Genomic DNA, 8,622 nt, shown 5'->3' on the forward strand with positions numbered 1-8,622 from the left:
AACAGTTACATTGAACAGACCTCAGATAATGAACGACTCATCTTCTTTAATGCCAAAACCGAGTATATCAATATCTAAACAAACTTTTAAACAATCACAAGTTTACCCTAGGCATCTGTTCGTCTATTCCCTTGTTTACTTTGCTAAGAAATAAATCCTGAATGGTATAGCATAGTGAAAACCGTTTTATTTAAAGAAACTATGAAACCTAACACGGGGCAATCTTTTATTTTGATTTTTAAACAACAGCGATAAGTATCGTCACTGAATCTTGATACAAGATTTCTAAAAAAAAATACAATGTTAAATAATGACAGTAATAATAATAATAATAATAATAATAATAATAATCATCATCATCATCATCATGATAATAATCATAATAATAGTAATCATAATAATGATAATAATAATTACAATCATCGTCGTCGTCGTCGTCATCATCATTATCATCATCATCATCATCATAATAATAAAAATAATAATAAATAATGATAATAATATTGATATTTATAATTATTTAATATATAAAAATTATAAAAAAATAATAACAAGACAACTATAATAGAAAGATTATTGAAAGAATTAGATATAAAGTAATAAAAAAATACGTGTTATTTCCTTCATTATAATCTTATAAGTAATAATTGGTTTCTGTCTCATTTATTTAAAATTCCTCAAACATATTTCATAGAAATCATATTTGCATTGTATATTACACGTGACTCTGATTCTTGCACGCATGTCACGTGTGTAGGAGTCCATTGATTGATATTTTTTTTATTGAGCTCATGCTCACGAGAATAACATTTTCCATGCATTTCACTTTCATATACCTACATCACTTTATTATTAGAGCATTGTCACTTTCACGATTCCGTAGATTTTGAAATGTCTGAAAGTCAGTGTTAACTTCGTGCACACCTGGGCGCGCTTATCTCTGTTTATACAACAATTTACTTAGCCTCAACCCCGGGCCAAGAAGAGGTATCTGTAATATGCCGACAGGGCCGACATCCAAGCGATTTGTGTATTCGATTAAAAGAGAAGATACGGATCAAAATCAATTAAAAGGTTTTGTTTCTGGTCAAATGTCAGCTAAACAGCTAAGGGCGAATCTGTTTTGCTGAGTGATTGTACGAGTGTGAAAGGGAACACACCGGTTGTGGTTGAAAGTTTGTTAGCATTCAGAGTGTTTGATAATTTCCCAATTTTACGTCACTCTTTCCTTTTTCGTCTGCGGTATGTTTAGTGCTTGTTTTTCAAAATGACTGTATAATGTTGCACATCTGCAGCTTATCAATTATCGTTTATTCAGTGAGTGAAAGCAGTACGTACCTTTAGGTTCATCGACGATTTCATCAGAATTTTAATTATCTATGTATTACAAGTGGTTACTTTTAACCTGACACTAAATATTTTTTCCGGAAATGCGTTGGTGGAGACACTGATGACTTATAATGCTTTGGTTAGGAAAATGACCGCAGCTACCTTGGTACTTTTAAGAAGAAAAAAAAAGTTTCGAAAGAGCTATTGGTATTGGGAGAAAATGACCAATAGTGCAATGATAAAGGCAACGGAGCAGAAGTGCTCAAACAGTGCAGGCAAATGACCGGAAGTGGTTTGGTAAGGACACATGAAAGAGTTTGTGATTTGGTGAGATCGGAGTGGCTGTGATTGATCGAAACTTGTAAAAGCAGATGACCTGAAACGTTTTAGTAAAAAAGGAAATGTGTGTTTTATGCGCGCGAATTATCGAAAATGTTATAGCGTAGGTAAATGACACAGATTTGATAATCTTAAAAAGTTAAACTTACTAGTTTATGTGGTCTTAAGCAGAGATTTGTCTTCGCAAGATGCTCACCAAAAAGAAAATATGATGATATAAAAAGTATTAAACATTGAAAACAAAATGTTCAAATGCCGAACGTGTTGTTTCAACACATTTCCTTTCAACAACTCACTTTCGTTCGTTTCATTAGACCCTGTAAATATTGTTATCCATCTAGATATGTGCGTGTATACAAGCAGATAATTGTTTCATCCGTCCAGAGTAGGTTTCTTCTCTGACAGCTATGCCAGAAACGCTCTAAAATAGCAAAACAGATAACCACGTGTTGATTTCTGTATTATTAATAACTCCGCCGAGAAATTGTTCGTGAGTGCAAAATAATCTGCTTGAAGCTGTTTTAGCGAAAAGTGAACTATATTTACGGAACGGCATTACTGGAAAGTAACGAGCGAGGACAACCACTGGGTCACTACTACAACAGATGAGTGGATGTTTTTATAGTGATTGTAAACAAACATCATTTAAGCAGCACGTTTACGTATTTCAGATTATGAAAATTAAAAAAGTTACCATTTCATATTTCTAATATTTTTACATACTAAGTGCCTTCTTGCACCTTACAAAATGCCCTTTTTGTTGGATTTTACGTCGCAGAAGCATTGTATATGTCATATGGCGCCTTTTCAGCTTTACTGATGGAGGAGGACCTCGGGAACAGTTCCGTGTATTTTTTCAGGCACGAACGGGCACCTGAGTAGAACCACCGACCTTCCTTAAGGTAGCTGGATAGCTTCCTCACATGAGAGAATCCAAAGTCCCTGTCGGGATTCAAACCCACAGCGGTGAGGGGCAAATAGTTTGAAGTCAATGACCTTAACCACTCGGCCACTGACGCCCCTTACATAATTCTTTCAATATATGTTAAATTACATTATTTCCTATTTCTGGAAAACTTATTAACTCATATTGTGCTATAACAAACAGAGTGGAGATAAACAAATAAAGTATCAAATAGAACAACTAAGGCCACCAAAATGGGAAACACTAAAATGAGAAACTATCAATAGAGGGTATACAGACGGAAGGCGATTATCAATGAAAAATAAATAAAACAAATGTAGAGATGGAAAATATAAATAATAAGAACGAACCAATAAATGAAGAGTCTAGAGGAGACATCAGTAATGAGAATGAGCCAATGAATATAAAAAAGTGGAGGCAACTTTAAACAAGACGTAACTGTAAGATAACCTCTAACAACTGCGTCCTTGAATCGATTCCTTGACTCAGTGGTCCAGCACATTGTCACTTTTACTTGTAAGCTGGAGGTAGAATACCAGCCTCTGAGTGGTGACAACATTGAATGCTAACATATATAGAGAGAGGAGTTGCGGCGAATACCAATAAAGAGAAAACGGAAACAAATGAAGAGAACGGAGGAAACTTTCGATATTGAAAATGAGCCAATAAATAAGGTTGAGGCAACTACCAATAATGATAATAATGCAACAAATGTAGACAATGAAGCAACGTTCAATAATGAGAAAGGACCAAATAAATATCGGGAGTGGAGGCAAATATCAATACATTGTAATAAGAACTACCAATAAATATTGGTGTAGAGAGTTGAGGTAACTATCAATAATAAGCATCAGGCAATAAATACTGGTATACTTGAAAAGAAAGCGGAGGCAACTATTAATAATTAGAATAGGTCGATAAATATTCGTTTAATAGTATAAAGAACGGAGGCAACTTTATTAATGAGAATAGACCGATAAATACTGGTATATAAGTATAAAGAGCGGAGGCAACTTTTGATAACGAGGATGATCCATGTAAATTGTATATTAAAACATACTGACTTTCAGTTCTCGCACAATATTACACTTGATACATATTTTTGTGAAGCTTTGATTGCATCATTGATTTGTAATTTGTAAATGACCGAGGAAAAAGCTTGACTAAATTCGAACGGAACGAAAGTTCAAACATATATGTTAACTGATGTATTGAATTTAATATTTACAATGAAATATCACCGCTACAAACTATATTAATCTATATTTCATTCAGAGTTCAGGAACTCGTATAAAATATGATAAGTTACGTATATTTATTATCTTGATTGTAATGTGGTGAGAAAATGTCAGTATCTCTAAACTAGATCAATAATATTCTAATATACTTTTACAAAATACATGACAAGAGAACAACTAAGAGATTAAACATGTTTTATATTAACGCTCGGTTTCCGAAAGTTTCTGTATATAATTATTATTATTTAAATATAACGACTTTGGTTTCTATTTTAATGACTTAATCGTTGGCAAACAGTCATAATCTGCTAACGAGGGTGTTGAACCTGCGACTGTCATTTGAGCCGCGTCACGACAAAACCAACATAATGGGTTTGCGACCAGCATGGGTCCAGACCAGCCTGCGCATCCGCGCAGTCTGATCAGGATCTATGCTGTTCGCTTACAGACCCTATAACAATTAAAGAAACTGATAGCGAACAGCATGGATCCTGATCAGACTGCGCGGATGCGCAGGCTGGTCTGGATCCATGCTGGTCGCAAACCCATTATGTTGGTTTTGTCGTGACGCGGCTCATTTTAGAATTGCAACAAAACGTTCAAGTTTATAATTAAAGGTTTTAAAATTGAAATGTTTAAAAGGCATGTTGTAAGAGATTAGATCAAAGATGAGAAATTTGTTTCAGTTAAAAAAGTACAGGTTGTACTAAGTACTGTATGATAGGGAGTTATGCGGTATTTGATGCGTATTTATGGCAAAATGCGTTTGATAACTTGTTTTTAACGACTGGATTTATAGAGGGAAATATTCAGGGTGCATTTGTCGTATTTATTTCATTTTAAGCCCGTAGCTAAATGTTCTGTTTGTCAGGATTTAGCTCCAGTTTGTGATCTGTAATGGACAGTTATCATAGGAGAAGTAGTGTCCCCAGTGCAAACCTGTTTCTTCCTCAACGCAAAGCTTGAATCAGCAGTGGAACAATCCACGTTAATAATATAGTACGCACGACATATATAAAACATATGTTGGTTTGAATGTTTGTACTCGCTTATCTGAGGCCCATAGGCCTAAATACTCCGCTTCCTTTCTTAACTGTACAAAAGGGAGTGTAATAAACCAATATGCTTTGTTCCCCAAAACTTGTTTTATAGCTGAACGAATTACTAAAGTTTTTCAGTAACATCACCGGATCAGTTTCCGTTTTTACGTTCATATTTGTATTATTTTTTTACTATCAATTATTTAAAAACAATATACTCAAATAATCACTATCAATGTATCAAAAACGGTGATATCTTTGAAGAGAACAAAATGCAATACTGAAATTACCCTAATATGCGAAAAGTGCTTTGAACAACGCATTGGTCATTTACCAAGGCGACAAATTTTCATATCCACGACAGAGTTTATGCGTTTAAAAGGAGAAACAGCTGAAGCTAATTACGATAGATGTCACTTGTCTTTTCTGAATATATCGGCCATACAACCAGCAAAACTATCGCAGTATTTACGATTTACACATCTTAAGTATTTTAATGGAGTCTTGTGATTGACCGAGAACGTCAAGTTCGATCTATTGTATGCTTACGATAACCAAGCTGTACTACAAATGCTTTAATTGACAGTTTATGAGATAAAAGAAGTTTGAAAATCGGTCCAACACCTGTGCACTAGGTCTGTACCATAGTTTCTGTAAATGATGTCCTCATTAGTTTATCAGCATGACAAAACGCACACATGAAAAAGAACGCCGGAAATTATTCCTGCAAATGATATCTGTCTTCACAAACACTACAAAGCGCGTGCATGAAAAAGAACGCTAGAAGTTAGTTCCTGCAAATGGTGTTCTCATCCACAAACATTACAAAGCGCGTGCATGAAAATGAACACCGGAAGTTAGTTCCTGCAAATGATGTTCTCATTCACAAACATTACAAAGCGCGTGCATGAAAAGGAACACAGGAAGTTAATTCCTGCAAATGATGTTCTCAGTCACAAACATTACAAAGCGCGTGCATGAAAAGCAACGCCGGAAGTTAGTTCTTGCAAATGATGTTCTCAGTCACAAACATTACAAAGCGTGTGCATGAAAAGGAACGCCGGAAGTTAGTTCCTGCAAATGATGTTCTCATTCACAAACATTACAAAGCACGTGCATGAAAAGGAACGCCGGAAGTTAGTTCCTGCAAATGATTTTCTCATTTACAAATATAACAAAATGCGCACACGAAAAAGAACGCCAGAAGTAAGTTCCTGCAAATAATGTCCTCATTCGCAAACATTACAAAACGTGCGCATGAAAAAGAACGCAGGATGTTATTTCCTGCAAATGATGATCTCATTCACAAACAAGAAATTTGTTGCTCACTGAATAGAAGTAGGAGTAAGAAACAAGAAAAAAGTCCTTTTACCATGTACATGTATATAACATAGAACAATTGAAATTCTTTGCATTACATAATATGTTTACAGTTCAAACACTACGCAAGGTGAATTGTTTTCATCATGATCACATTAATGATATTTTGATAGTCAAAATAATAGTCTGTATCTGATGTTTGCAAGTAAGGTAATATTAGCTCTTGGAGAAGTGGTTAGTGTATAATGTTTAGCATTTAGAAGCAATCATTAGCTACCTTTCTGAATAAATTCATTCAACGATAAATTTGGATTAAATTACAGCATCTACCTGGTACTCAGTTTAAATTCAATTAAGCTTACAATATAATGTTGTTAAAACGTGAGATATGGGGAATAGATTACAGGTCATTTATCAGGAATTGTACGGTAGTCCTTAAGTGGCCAAAAACTTTGATTTTACCTTTTGTGGGAATATGAGAATCGACCTGACATTGCCCAGGTGTGTGGGTATTTAAATACCGCGGATCTTGTCGCTAAATCGCGGGAATCTGACATCCGGGCATTTCAATCCGTCATCAGGAATGAATTATTTTTACGGCCGTTAATCTTGCTCGTAGGTTGTCCTTACACCAGCTTACCGGGAGCATACTATTTTGTTAGAGTGTTTAACAATAACATGTTAAGTCAAACTGAAGGAGGATCAAGTAATAATACGGTGATAAAATACTGTAGAGTTGTACTTGTGTGTAACGTCCACGATCGTAAAATGAAACCGAAGTCATCGCCTTTTCTATAAAATACTCATCCTTGCTGATGATTAAATCTTCCTCAAAGCAAAGGGTATTTTAGCATATGTTAAAGAGTAGTTGCTCGTTCAGGGCGGTGTAGGTCAGGGTGACTTTTCACTACCATTGTTTTTCTTGCATTTATATTAAGAAAGGAAAAGATAAGTACATATTTACAAACATTTCAACTGTTATAGAATGTACTGCAGGTGTGTACATATGTTAGTTTCTATGGATAATCCATCCTCTCCTAAACATGAAGTTGATTTTTTTCTGGTATTGACGTCTTTACATTAACACTCAACATGTCTCCGCATACCATTTCAAGAATTCAGAGAATGTTAATAATTATTAAACAGTAATTAAGCTTTTCCCTGTAACAAATTACAATTCGTTTGCAGGGGGTAAAGTTTGTTACAAAAATTTGTTGCACGTTCTCATCAGCGAAAATGTCTTAACCGCAATGTAAACAAGATATATCCAGAGAGAAATGGGCCCTGCTTTATAATTAATTAGGCCTGTTACAATAAACAACAATTAACGAATATACTTAATTAAATTAATTGACCATTGATTGACAAGGTGGTTGACGAGGTCTGTCAGGGCCAAGGGCCTTTGGACATATTACACGAGGCCAGCTGTCAACAACGGTGATTGACAACTGTTTTAGAAAGACAGATGACACAGATGACATAACACTTGATAGTTTCAATAATGACAATGATGAATTCCTCTTTACTGCTTTTCTACAACATAACATTGATGACTTAATGAGTAATGTACATGTCTGTCGGCACGTGACTCGAGATAAATGGCCACCTACAGCCCCTCTCTGGAGCCGCAGCACAAATTTAGCAAAATTGACTGTTAAAATACACGCTTAATGGCACATTTCTGTCTCCAAAATTGTGTTCTACTAATTATTATATACAGAGCTGTAATGCTTGATTAATAGCACTTAAAATATTAAAAACAATGGGTATACCTTAACACAGGGGAAAATGATCACTTATTAACCTTATTTTCATAAAAACAATTTGATCAATTTACTCTGGGACTTACGATTTCAAGTTCCAGATTTTCTTTACCAGTCAATGTATTTTTTTTCATCATTATATATGAATGCAAGTCCTGAATAGTTATATTTCTGCGCATATGAACCAGAACCTACACCGGCAATTATATATATTACCACATCGTTTATTTATGAAGCTATATTTACTGGGGATGCCAAGTTGTATTCCATTCATACAATTAAAAATTAAATAAACAAAAAGTTACTTGAATTGTAAATAAAAAGTTGCTAACATTGTTGGTTTTTGTTTTATTAGTTTTTTTTAACAGTTGACTTTTGTTATAGCGCACAAGTTGTTCTGTTCAACTTGTTCTGTGTTATCATTGAAAACAAACCCCATTCCTCAAGTGTTTATTTCGCTATACAAGTGAAATGAGCTACCAATAAAAGGCATTATTTAGCAGATGAGATATCTAACACCTTTAAGAACACTTTATTAATGGATATAAATTGATTGAAGATCGTCCCAAGTGACATTTCTACTTGAACCGCAGTCACGAGGTTAACTAAACTAAAACGAGCATTCCTACTTAAACACCTGGGTGTTACACCGACTCAGAAGAAAACTT

This window comes from Ruditapes philippinarum, unplaced genomic scaffold, assembly GCF_026571515.1.
Source record: "Ruditapes philippinarum isolate M1 unplaced genomic scaffold, ASM2657151v2 ctg577_1_1_1_1, whole genome shotgun sequence".
Classification (NCBI taxonomy): domain Eukaryota; kingdom Metazoa; phylum Mollusca; class Bivalvia; order Venerida; family Veneridae; genus Ruditapes; species Ruditapes philippinarum.